We start from the raw sequence: 13529 nt of genomic DNA, 5'->3' as shown, positions 1-13529 counted from the left end.
TTGGGCTTTAATCTTAGGTAGCTCCAGGTTTGTCTTACTGCGGGGCTTTTCAGAGAATTTTATATGTAGCATTTATTATGAATTTTGCAAAACAGCATAAAAAAAAACTTATTTGAGGTCTAAAGGTACTGATACTCCATGGAACACTGTGAAATGCTACACTCAAATGTAAAAAACAACAAACAAAACTAGGATGTAACTCAACTACAACGGCTTAGATACTAATTTGTTATGCATTTGAACTTGGGTAATATATAGATATCCTTAAATATCACGATTTATGTAAAGTTTATTTTTTAATTCAGTAATCACCAGTTATATTTGTCTCTAGTGACATCACTTTAAATTGGAAATATTCTTCTATATATAATTACTAAGAGAAATATTAGTTATAATTTTCTTAAAAATGTTGAGCCATATGTATTATTCTAGTATTACATACATCTTCTAATGGGCAATGAAATTACAACAGAGATTTATCTGCCTTTTATCTAATGTCACAACATAATTTCTATAGCCTTACAGCTCTGACCTTCTACAGATCTTTGATTTTAAACCAGTAGTAGCATGCCTAGGAGGTCTTGTGATCCTAGAAAAAAGTTTGCATTTGATACAGGTTAGAGGTGACAAAACACCTCAAGTTTCTTACATTAGGATAAGAATTACTTTCCCTAAGCCTACTTAACCAGGAATACAGGAAAGCTACTTGAAACGCCTGACTCCCAAGAACAGTACAGAATCTCCTTCCACAGCTCACCCATCCTCAAAAACAAGATTGCTTCAAAGAGACTAGCCCAACAGAAAAGATATCCATCTGTTAGTCTACTACAAAATATGACTTCTTAGACATCTGTTAACATTCATCAAGCCAGGGGAAAGGTAAAAAGGTCACAGTGCTGATAACATAATGAGTTAAATAATATTCTGCTAGCGAACTTGCTTTACTTTTCCTATTTTTATTCTGAAAGAGATTCTGAGCATTTAAAAAAAAAACATTCTTGGTGCTTGTGTCAGAAATATATATACTAAGATTAGAAAGATACAGAGAATATTAGCAAATCCCCTATATAAGGATAACATGCAAACTTGTGAAGTGTTCATATTTTTGGTCATGTTATACAACTATGTGAATATATTTAATAAAGTATATATTTTACCACAATAAAATATATCTGTCAAGTCAATGATCATCTATGATAAAAACTAATATTAAAGATATAAAACAGAAAAATTGTAACACTTTTTACAATACTTTCTTTGCTCTGTAAAATTCTTAGCTACAGTTCTTCCATTGTTGCTCAAAGAATGTATATCTCAGTTCAAACATGTTACCCAATATTAACTTATATTTTGAAATGTGCTTAACTGTATCAATGGTGAAAGAATATATACAATAAATTATATAGCACCTGGGTTCGGTGTTGTGGTGCAATGGGTTAAGCCTCTACCTGTGATGCAGGCATCCCATATGGATGCCAGTTCAAGCCCTAGCTGCTCCACTTCCAATCCAGCTCCTTGCTAATATACCTGGGAAAGCAGCAGAAGATGGCCTGAATTTGTGGGCCCCAGCACCTATGTGGGAGACCTGGAAGAAGCTCCTGGCTCCTAGCTTGGCTTGGCCCACTGTTATGGCTATTTGGGGAATGAACAAGTAGATGGAAGATCTCTCTCTCTCTCTCGCTCTCGCTCTCTCTCACTCTCTCTTCCTCACACTCTCTCTTTTTGTTTCTCCCTCTGTAACTCTTATCTTTCAAAAAAACAAAATAAATCTGAACAAATAATCATATAGCACCTTAACTACAACTCATAGAAGCAGACACCAAAAGGAAAAAAAGCCGCATTCTTAGAAGCATGAAAAACAACATCGATCCACTAACTCAATTTAATTTAGATTTGTAAGTCAATAATCACAGTAATCAACTAAAATGATTAGAAAAATTAAAATAAAACTATGCATAAAATTAATGCCTATATTTGGATGACCTGTTATTTTGAAATGACAGATAGAGAAAATTAACAGGAGAGAAGAAAAAATAGTCAAATGCAAATATATATTAAAAATCAAGTTTGTCTTAAGATAGCTTCCTGAATGGAAAGGAGATTAAACTTATTACATACTACTTGTTGAACTCTTTACTTAGCATAGGGTTAATCTTATGAGTATAAAGTAAACTTGAAATATGTCTTTGTGAAAATTAAAAGTGGAAATAAGAGAGGGAGGAGGAAGAAGAGTGGAAGCATGGGTGGGAAGTATCACTGTGTTCCTGAATCTGTATATAAGCAATAATTAAAAGTTGTATACCTTAAATAATATTTAGAAAAAATATGGACTTCAGGAAATCAGAAATATATTTAGGAACATATATTTTAATAAGTCTCATTTAGGATATTAACATAAAAACATGAAATATTCCTTTTGTGAAATATTATTATTTCCACATCATTTGTCCTCCTACTGCTTTTTGGAAAATTGTACTTCTCGAAATAAAGTAAAATAAAATACACTTTGTTTTGAAAGCAAATGCAAGAGGAAAACTAACCATTTCCCTTTAGAAATAGAATAAATGGAAAACTAGTCTCAAGTGGAAATCTATTTTAGTCTAAAATTAAACTATAATGTAAACTTTTGTGTAGTAGCTGATGACAATTCAAGTGTATTTTGTGTTTTTTAAAAAGTATCAAATGGCCCCTAAGAGAATATTAAACATCAATGTTGAACCACCCTCTTGAATGGTAATTGGCTTCCTGACGGTCACAGTCTCTTGTGGCTTTTAGGTAGCCAGTCTTCCCTTGCATATACCATAGAAGTGCCAGACAATCAACAGTGCAATCAATTCTCCTCTCTTCATGATAGCGGTTCATAACCACAGACATACTGTGTTGCCCTGAGAGGTACTCTAACAACTGTTTGTGGTTTTTATTCAACAAGGTGCCATTTTGTAGTCCAAATTTTGATGTATTACTTAAATAGACCAAAAATCCAGCAGATGATCTAGAAGCACTGATTGGTCTAATATTCACATTATAATGCTACCTGCGTCATATTTATGATAGTCGAAAATGTAATTTATAAAATATGGAAGGACCTAAAAATATAGTACGGATAGTGCTTATCTGGCTCACATTTTGATGTGAAGAGTACCATATGAGGAATGAGAAGGGCTGATTATTAAAATTGGATTTATCATATGTGAAGTCTAAAGAAGTCATAGACATTAAAAATATAATGGCGGTTACCAGAGGCTGAGGAGGGAAATGGAAAATGAGAGTGGAAGAACGTTTGATTGATGAGTAAAAGATGAAAAGAAGATAGGAGGGGAGAGCGGCAAGATGGCAGAATAGGCAGGGAGCACACTAATAGTCCGGGGGGAGAGACAGTCTAATATAAGTGGAGATACTGCAGAGTCAAGGAAGAGTAGGGGATGAAACAGCAGAGGAAACTCTTCCGGAACTAGTGATTCACAGTGGACCTGTGTGGAGAGCGTGGGAGCCCAACTTCGGGACACCAGCGCCAGACTCAACACACCAGCGCTGGAACACGAGGTGAGCCGAACCTCGATAGCCCGAAACACCAGCAGGCAAGCGGAAAGAGGAGGCTAGAGGGAACGAGGCTTGGAACTCCGTGGGGAAAAGTTCACCAGGCTAACTAGAAGAGAGAGAGGAAAAAAATAAAAAAGTGACCGATACAGACACAAGTTTCTCTCTCTCCACTCACCTCTCAAAGGCGAGCAAGACAGAGCAGGCGCCATTTTGGACATACGTCATAAGCAGGGCGACCTCCGGTCTGCACCAGCCCTGAGCCTAGCAGAAAAACCTGACTCTGGGGGGAGGGGTGAAATAACAGGAGATTAGCATCTAACTTGGCAACCCAGTGGGAGACTGCAGGAGAATTGGAGCCCACACCGAGGGCAGCAGAGATTCCCTGTGTGGTCCTTGGGAAAGAGCTTCTGATCTCTGGCTCCTGTGGGTATATCATTCGCCTGCTAACTACCTCCAATTACATTCAGCTGTGTGGAATTACTTCCCTTTTAAATCAAAAAAAGAAAGAGAGATTTACCACACCTAACCTGGGAGTGTCATCTTTGACACACCCTCAACCCTGACGAACCAAACACAGCTCTCAGTCCACACTCATCTCAAGCCTCTAAGGCTCCACCGAAAGCAGACAGTCCACTTAATATAGAGCCATATTGTAACAAGAAAAAACACCACAGTGAAGAAACCAAATATCTCCAACATGCCAAACAACAAACGCAAAAACCAAGCTAACAAGAACAAGGAAGACACTATGACGCCCCCAAATGAAAAAGACACCCCAATTCAAGATTATGAAGATGATGAGATCGAAGAAATGCAAGAAGCGGATCTCAAAAAATTGATAAGAACATTAAGAAATTCTCAAAAACAAATTCTTGAACTACAGAAATCCTTAATGGACAAGATAGAAAATCTCTCTCGTGGAAATGAAATATTAAGGAGGAATCAAAATGAAATGAAACAACTAGTGGAACAAGAAACTGTGATAGTGACGAGAAATCATAATGAAATGAAGAATTCAATAGATCAAATGACAAACACATTAGAGAGCCTTAAAAACAGAATGAGCGAAGCAGAAGAGAGAATATCAGACTTAGAAGACAGAGAACAGGAAAGGAAACAGGCAAACCAAAGAAAAGAAGAAGAAATTAGAAATCTAAAAAATATTGTCGGGAATCTACAGGATACTGTTAAAAAACCCAACATTCGGGTTCTAGGAGTTCCTGAAGGCATGGAGAGGGAGAAAGGATTAGAAGGCATTTTCAGTGAGATACTAGCAGAAAATTTCCCAGGTTTGGAGAAGGACAGAGGCATCTTAGTACAGGAAGCTTATAGAACCCCTAATAAACATGACCAAAAGAGATCCTCACCACGACACATTGTAATCAAACTCACCACAGTGAAACATAAAGAAAAGATCCTAAAATGTGCAAGAGAGAAACGTCAGATTACTCTTAGAGGATCTCCAATTAGACTCACAGCAGACTTCTCATCAGAAACCCTACAAGCTAGAAGGGAATGGCGAGACATAGCCCAGGTACTAAGAGAGAAAAACTGCCAGCCCAGAATACTATATCCTGCAAAGCTCTCATTTGTGAATGAAGGTGAAATTAAGACTTTTCATAGCAAACAGAAACTGAAAGAATTTGTTGCCACTCATCCTGCCCTGCAAAAGATGCTTAAAGATGTGTTACACACAGAAACACAGAAACATGGTCACCAATATGAAAGAAGGTAAAGGAAGGAAACCTCACAGCAAAAGATCACAGGAAGCTCAATTTCTCTTTGACATAGAATTAAACTCTGATGCTCTGTTAAAGCAATGTGTTAAAGTAATCTATTATGTTCTCTTGATGTCTGTTAAATTCTAATTGTTCAAAAACAGCTGAATTTTTATTAAGAGCTATGGGTTATTTAAATATGTGCTTTTTTCAAAAATTTGAATAATCACCTTGTAACAATGATCAAATTTGGTCTATGTTATGTCATGATTTTAAGAAATCTTATTTCAACCAGATATTTCTTGGCATTCTTTAGAGGCATTCAAAAAATCAAAGTTTCAAACAATCTGGTCTCTAAAATTTCCAGTAAATCCTGGACTTTGGTTTTTCCAGTTTGGGCCCAACTGAAAAAATCGAAGGACCTATGTCTCTCATCTTATAGAGACACCAACTAATCAGTCTATTTGGATGATATTAGAAGGACTGTCAAGATGTGATGTGGTACCAGACTTTAAGTTTCTATAATGGAAAATGCTATTAATACAAATGTTTGAGAATTAAAAAGTCTAATGATCTTGTGTTACTAGACATGATAGTTATCTTAATGAGAAAGCCCCAGAGGCCTAAAGGGTTAAATACTTGTAAAATCCTACAGGTGCTTTCAAAAATACTGTGAAGTAAGCAAGTGCCTCTTGTTGGTTGATGAGTTTATAATTTTAAACATGGCGACTTAAAGTCTTTTGTCATCCACAGTTATATATGATGTGCTGCTCATAAAACTAAAGCGTTGTTGGTTCTGTGTTTAGCTGTCCTCCTATAGGTTTCTATGGACTTTTTCCAGCCACTTTTATTGTATTCAGTACTTTGGGATGGCTCTGTAAACAGATGAAGCCAATAATGTATTAACAGCACCAACTGAGAGAAAGTATGGTTAACTGAGGTTACTAAAAAGAAAAAGCAATTCAAATCAATTGGTAATCTACAAAAAGAGTTAAAGATTTTAAAAGCTATTATTAAAATTGCTATATTGGTCTATTATGCTATATTATATGTGTGTACATATTATATGTCCACATGGGGAAATTTTATTGAGTTTTATTTTAAATGGCTTATAGATAAGATTGTCCATAAATTTAAGCTGCTAAAATCAATCAAAGATACATTTTCATTTGTGTGACCTGAATCTGTGTATCATATGTTTTAAACGTGTTGGTAGAAAGAAACTAAAAACATTTTAGATGGTTGTGCTTAAGTTTACTGGCTAAACAAACTACACCATGTTAGATATTTAAGAGGTGTTTTCAAATACATGATTCTTAAAATTTATAGAAGGCAATGGACCTTCTGGTAAATGTTTTCTGAAGTTGTTATCTAATGGTTGAAACGGTTTGCTAAATATTCATGTGATATTGCTATCGTCAGCAAGCGATCTAGGACTTGCTCCCTCATTTCTCTATTCTAAGCCCAACTTGTTCTTTCATTTCTCTATTCTCTTCAAGGTAGGAAACTAATTCTATTATGAAGGAATCTGTAGGATGCACAATTTAATCTTTAGACCTTATAAGAGATGGCTAACATTTTTCTGTAATAGCAGAGCCAAAATAAGAACTTAAATAATAATCTCATAGCTAGATTCACTTCGCCATCAGCGAAGTATACAGTAAGTAGAAAAAACCTCCCTTTCAGACCAAAGGGAAAGAAAGTTTTAAAGTGAGAATATAATTTTCCTCATGGGCATTGTCTACCTTAGAAAAACTACTACAGAACATGCCTGTGACTATAGACTTGTAGTTCAGGCCACCGAAGATTAGAGATGGGACTTGGGCACTCCCTTGACTTGCATCCTCTGGTCTGCTTGAACACAAACCAGGAGGAAAAGAAAGCTCGGCATCAGAAGCAATGGGTGGCAGGCCTATTAATGGCTGATCTGTACAGTGATCTGCCCTCAAGGAGACCCAACAGGCCAGTCCACTGCAGTGGCTTTCAATGTGGTAAGCCTGGGCTTCAGCAGAAGTCAGCTTGTGAAGAGCCCTGGCAGCTCTGCCAAGAGTTGGATCACTGGAAATGGACCTGCCCTGGAGTCGAAGGATGCCCAGGTCAGAGCCACAGATCTTATTGGCTCTAAGCTGAAAAGCCCTTCACTCAGCCCAACTTCCAAAGTACCACTGCAGCTGAGGGGATGGTCAAGTAGGGTCAGCAACATTGCAGGCAGAACTGTAAATTTCTTGTTAGAGATGCCCCTTGCCTTTACCTGGCCAGCTCTCCTCCCAGCCCAGCCAAGTAATGAAAGTCAACAGAGTGCCTTCCCCTAGGAGGTTCACACCTCCCTTAGGATATACCCCATGCGAAGAGATAGATAGGTCTGGGCCTCTGAATTTACAAGGCCTAAAGCCCACCAGATTATTATCAAGCCCCTTCTATCAGGTTCTATTTGCCTCTCAATCAGAAAACTTAATTGTAGCTTAGACAGCACCTTTCTTAGCTCCTCTAATAATGACTCTGTCCTTTGTTCTAGGCCCTGTCTAGTGCACTTGGGACTCATTCCTTCGTAATCATAACCTCTACTCTACCACCAATGGCTCTACTCCCAACCTGTGTGTACTGATGGTCCTCTTCCCCACTTAATGCTGTATAATTGTTCAAACCTGGTAAATGCCACTCTTAGGATCATTGGTTACTATCCTCACTCTGTCTTTTATGACCTTGTCTAAATATGATCAGAGTCTGCAAACTTGGAAGGCTTCCATAGCCTTGGCAACTCATGATGACAGCCTAGGATGGTTACTGGCGCCATAAACTAGAGTGTCAATTTGTTGGGTCAACAACAGGAGCCACTGTGCACTTGCTCCTCATGTGGGATCTCTGTCCTTAATGTGCTGTACATTGTGATTTAATGCTATAACTAGTACTCAAACAGTATGTTTCACTTTGTGTTTCTATGTGGGTGCAAACTGTTGAAATCTTTATACTAAATTGATCTTCTGTATATAAAGAGAATTGAAAATGAATCTTGATGCAAATGGAAGGGGAGAGGGAGCGGGAGAGGGGAGGGTTGCGGGTGGGAGGGAAGTTATGGGAGGGGGAAACCATTGTAATCCATAAGCTGTACACTGGAAATTTATATTCATTAAATAAAAGTTAAAAAAAAGAAAAAAAAGAAGATAGGAGGTAGAAGTTCTGGTGTTCTGCACAGTCTGTTACTATAGATAAATTTAATGCACTATATATTTTTCTATAACAAATAAAAATTTGGATGCTTTTACCCTAAAGAAATGTTAAATGTTTAAAAATATAAACATAATTATCCTATTTAGACATTATGTAATATATTCATGTTATAAAACATGACAAATAATAAAACAAATAAGATGTTATAAAGACTGGTTTTATCTATAGCTAACTATATACCTATCTAAGTCACTTTACCCTAACAATCAATTTTCTTGCTTTTAACATGAGGTTCAGTCCAGCGTTCACCTTCAATGAGTCTGTGGAATGCAATGCTTCCAAAATAACTATTTAATGACATCGTTTACTTATTTTAATATGTTATTCATGTCTTCATTACTGAGACTCCAAGCTCCTTCCTGGTGGATACTATGTATTATTCTGAACGTTTATACTCCCTGATTCCACACATGATAATGGGTCCCTGGTGGCACCCAGTAAATGACTGCAGGATAACCAAATGCATGTTGAGAAGGGACCACACCAGGAAGAAGAAAAGGGGTTCCTGCTCAACTCTAGCGATGACACATGTGTCTTGAGTAGTAGGTCTATTTTACATTCTCTGCACAACTACAGTATGCCTTACCTTTCTGCAGAGACATAACAACAAAAGTAATGAGTGGGCAAAGACAAATATAACTTACTCAAATGCTGTAAGTGCCAGTGTTTTACTCTTTGAACACCATTTGCAGCCATAATCTTATGTGTATGTTACAGAAGTAGTATACATCAAGCATCTGTCTTAGGAAGCAAAGCAATATTTTTATTGAATAGAGTTATGTGAAAACTTTGTGACAGAATTCGTCTTGTTCTCAAACTTATGGTCACATAGCAGAGGTTTCCTTTTGTACAATCCGCAAGGAAATCAGAATCTTAATTGTTTTATATCTAAGACTTTAAGAGACTAATTCTCAACAAAGGTTTTGAAGGCCTAAATTGTGTGTACTATAGTAACTATATTTAGCTATATGTATACTTTGCTACGTGTTTTGTGATATGCTTCTATTAACAATCAAAATGTACAGCTTATGTACTTGTAGAGATCTGGAACAGCTGGCAACATAAACAACTGTTGTATCAATTTTAAAGGAAAGTAGATGCCATTAGAATCTGGCTCATCTTCTTGGGTCTTCAGAGGACACAACATATCTGTCAAGACTGCTTTTCAAAGCCTGTGCTACTTTGCCTCATAAAATATGGTATGATAACTCAAGACTTTTGTCCATTTGAAACTCATCAGCCCAGCCTATTGCATTTTTTTAAAAATTTATTTATTTATTTGAAAGTCAGAGTTACGCAGAGAGAGAAGGAGAGGCAGAGAGAGAGAGAGAGAGAGAGGTCTTCCGTCTGATGGTTCACTCCCCAACTGGCCGCAACAGCCGGAGCTGGGCTGATCCGAAGCCAGGAGCCAGAAGCTTCTTCTGGGTCTCCCACGCAGGTGCAGGGGCTCAAGGACTTCCACTGCTTTCCCAGGCCATAGCAGAGAGCTGGATAGGAAGTGGAGCAGCTGAGACTCAAACTCGCGCCCATATGGGATGCCGGCACTGCAGGAGGCAGCTTTACCTACTATGCCACTGCACCAGCTCCAAGCCTATTGCATTTTAATAGTCAAATACAATAAAATTATTTTGTTACTGTTATTTTCATATTAAACTACAATCTAAATTTCTGGCATCGGAAAAGCTGGCTGCCAGGTGGCAATTTCAAGATTTTTTTTTTTTTACGTAATATATAGTGTTACTTAAATAGAATTGTCTTTCTTGGAATAGTATCCTTTACAACATAGGCGAGGTTTAAGGGATTTGGTTTTATTGTCTTTAACATTAAGAAACATATAAATGGTATGATTTTCTCCAAAAGTTGCTGTTTAATATTATTATCAATCATTTAGGACACAAAAAGGACATGTTTGAACTGCAAGTGCGAAGTATTTCATTATGGTCCAAAAGAACTGATGGGTATAAAGGAAAATTCTGACTCCTACCTATCCTGCTTAATATATCATTATTGTATATGAGTTATTGTTGGGTATTAAAAAGTAGTTCCAGATTAAATAATTGAACTGGATCATTAATGGATGAGAAACAAGTGTCCCCACATTCGCATACACGCACACACACTCACATACACACACGCAAACAATAGGGATTCTGAATGGAGCGAGTGGCTGGTTAGATGATTTACAAAGTGCCACATTCTTTGTGGTTTCCTGAATTCTGTCACAATCCTATTAACAATAAATTCAAAAAGAGATACAAATCGTTTTTTCTAGTTGCAACCAAATAGCTTGAGATAGCTAAAGGGACACACTAACTGAAATGGATCAAATGAAACAGAGACCATAAAGAAATTTATCTCTTTCCTAACCTTTTTTTTCAATCAGAATTCCAAACATTTCGGTGATGATATGTCTGACCTCAAAACTGCTTCGTCTGGAGATAAACAAACATACACAGCTGGAAGATAGATGAGCATGGAATGCCCCAGCACAATGTAAAAAACTCTTCAACTTCTATACGATGAATCACAGGACTTTTGTGACTTTGAATTTTCATGCAGGCTTTCCTATTAATAAGTTATGTATAGAGCCAATAAAATGAGAACAGATATGTAGTTCACCAGACTATGTCCTGTATATTTCTTTAGCTCTCAATTGATTTGTTCGTTTTCCCATTTTATCCTCCTAGCTCTTTGGTATTGTAGGAAGTTTGTGTTTTCAGAAACAGTATGGTAACTTGCACAGATTGACATAAATAATGGGGTTTGCAGAGTTGAAAGTGTAACTCCAAGGTGATCTATTTGTTTCTCTGTTGGTGTTCTAGTAATGAAGTCCCTTCAACACTTTGTCAAATCACACTTCCTCTTAACTAGTCATTACTCTCTGCTTTTAGTTTTTAAGGAACAGCGGATCTTATTTTAGTTATATGTGCAGTGTTTTTAGCTATAACCAGGACAGATGAATACATTTTTTTTTAAAAAAAATTGATTTGCTCCAGCTAGTTGCAATTGAATTCAGAACATAGGAAATTTATAAAATTCTACATGAAACAATCAGATTGTATATTATAGTTCAGTTTTTAACTCTTCATTCCTGCTATCAGGACTTTCAAACTCAATAGCAATTTTCCAAAGCAGATTCTAAATGACATTGCTTCAGTTTCACACATTACAACTCTAAATGGAATATATTGGCCATGTAAAAGGAACTAATATTTGCACAGCCACTGTTTTAATAGATTCCCATTTCATCTCAGCTAGGCTACTTGAACTTCTTGAATGATCTCCCTGCCTCCAACTCTTCACTTTTCCAGTCTACACAATACTCTATTGCTGATATTTTTGTGAAGAGCAGTATTTTCACATTCCTCTCCTGCACTAGAGTGGTTAGTGACTTCATTATTCTCTTGCAATAAAGTTCTAAACTTCGAATGTGGTACTTGCAACATCCTACAGTCTGTCCCCACCCCACCCATCACTACAAGAAAAGCTTCCCCTCTTTTCCATCACACACACACACACACACACAATTCTAGTTAGACTGAACATTTTCTTACCCACACAAACTTGATATTTGCGCATCTTCATATTTCTGCTTTGTCTCTTACATGGAAGACTTTCATCCCTGTCTTACCAATTGCAGTCTAAACTATCTTTAAGGCACAATTTAAAGGACATGAACTCTGAAAATGTTTCTTTAATTCCCACAACTGGAAATAATTCCTCATTTCTTTGAAGTTTCCCATAAATCTTTATATTTATATGAATATATTTATCACCTTCTGCCTTTTCATATAAGTATGCTTATAAGTATGTATTGCCTTCCTACCTGAAACAAAACCTGTTGAAGTGCATCAAGTGTATCTTTCCAAGTTTTGTATTCATAGCAGGACCGAGAACAGTGTTTCACAGGTAGGTGGCGATACATTAAAAATTCATGCCTAATTAATTTGCCATTCTGTGAATTAGAAGTTTAGTAAACATACTAGACAATCTTTAATATTTAGAATGTGTAGGGACACACATGAATAAATCACATTCACATAAACATGCATGTACTGGCATCAAACATGTTTCTCTTTGAAATCAACAAACCAACATTTGTTGTCATTTTTTTTTATCTTTAATAGATCATGAAAATTTACCTACACTTAATTGATTACAGGAAGAATGAAAACTGTATAATCCTTCCTAGAATTATTAATATATCTTAAACAAAGTCTCTTTAAATATCTAAGTTGAAAGAAGTATTTGACCCCTATTAATCATGGAATAGCTATGACTAGTGAGGAGAAAATTACATTACATTGAGCAGCTACCTGTTATCAAATTACAAGACATTTTCATCAAAAGACCTAAAAAGGCAGGAGACTGACCAGTTAACATGTTGCCACTGACCTGGGGGGATTTTTTTCCAGTTAATAGCTTCTGAAGAATGCTTCCTTTTGATTCTTGTCTCTGACACAAAAATGATTGTCTCATTTAGCCCGTCTTCTATCACATATATCAGAGAATCCTATTTACTCACACACTACAGGAACATTAAAACACAATAGAGTGATTGTCTCTAGAAGAAAAATTTAAAGATTGACTTTTTTTTTTTACCCCAAAAGGGGGTTGAGATCAAAAGCTAACTTTAATAGATGTTTGACTAAGGTCATACTCCTAGGAAATGGAACACTGAAGATGAAAGAAAAGAAATAGGTTTGGCTTTTGATCTCAGCCAAATCCATTTGGCATTGTTTAGCTTTTATATAATACTTCAGTTTTAGGTGATATCATGACTGAAATGAATTGGCTTTCTTCTTAAGGTTTTAATAGCTCTGTATTACTTTGGCATTTAGCAAAGTTGAGTAAAACAGATTCTTACTTTCTGAGCTGGTATTGCAGTGTTAATCATAAACAGGTTTTCTTCATCTATGAGTAACATTATCATATGATATTTATGATAGCTTTTCATGAAATGTAAAAGGGAACTCAAAAACCAATCTTTATGAAATAATCTTTGAATAAAATCATCACTGAAGTCACACAATTTGTAAGTAG

At 36.4% G+C, this 13529-nt stretch overlaps 1 protein-coding gene and 1 non-coding gene across 2 annotated transcripts in view; one reads left to right on the top strand and one right to left on the bottom strand.

Moving 5' to 3' along the window:
• DACH2 (dachshund family transcription factor 2) overlaps positions 1 to 13529 on the bottom strand; it is a 551788-nt gene that overhangs the window by 142506 nt on the left and 395753 nt on the right. The gene's annotated exons all lie outside the window — the stretch shown is intronic.
• On the top strand, positions 1002 to 1108 carry LOC133753877 (U6 spliceosomal RNA). The gene has a single exon (XR_009865115.1). It is a non-coding gene; the product is annotated as a U6 spliceosomal RNA (small nuclear RNA).

This window comes from Lepus europaeus, chromosome X, assembly GCF_033115175.1.
Source record: "Lepus europaeus isolate LE1 chromosome X, mLepTim1.pri, whole genome shotgun sequence".
In the NCBI taxonomy this organism is placed as follows: Eukaryota; Metazoa; Chordata; class Mammalia; order Lagomorpha; family Leporidae; genus Lepus; species Lepus europaeus.
This window is presented reverse-complemented; position numbering and strand designations above follow the sequence as displayed.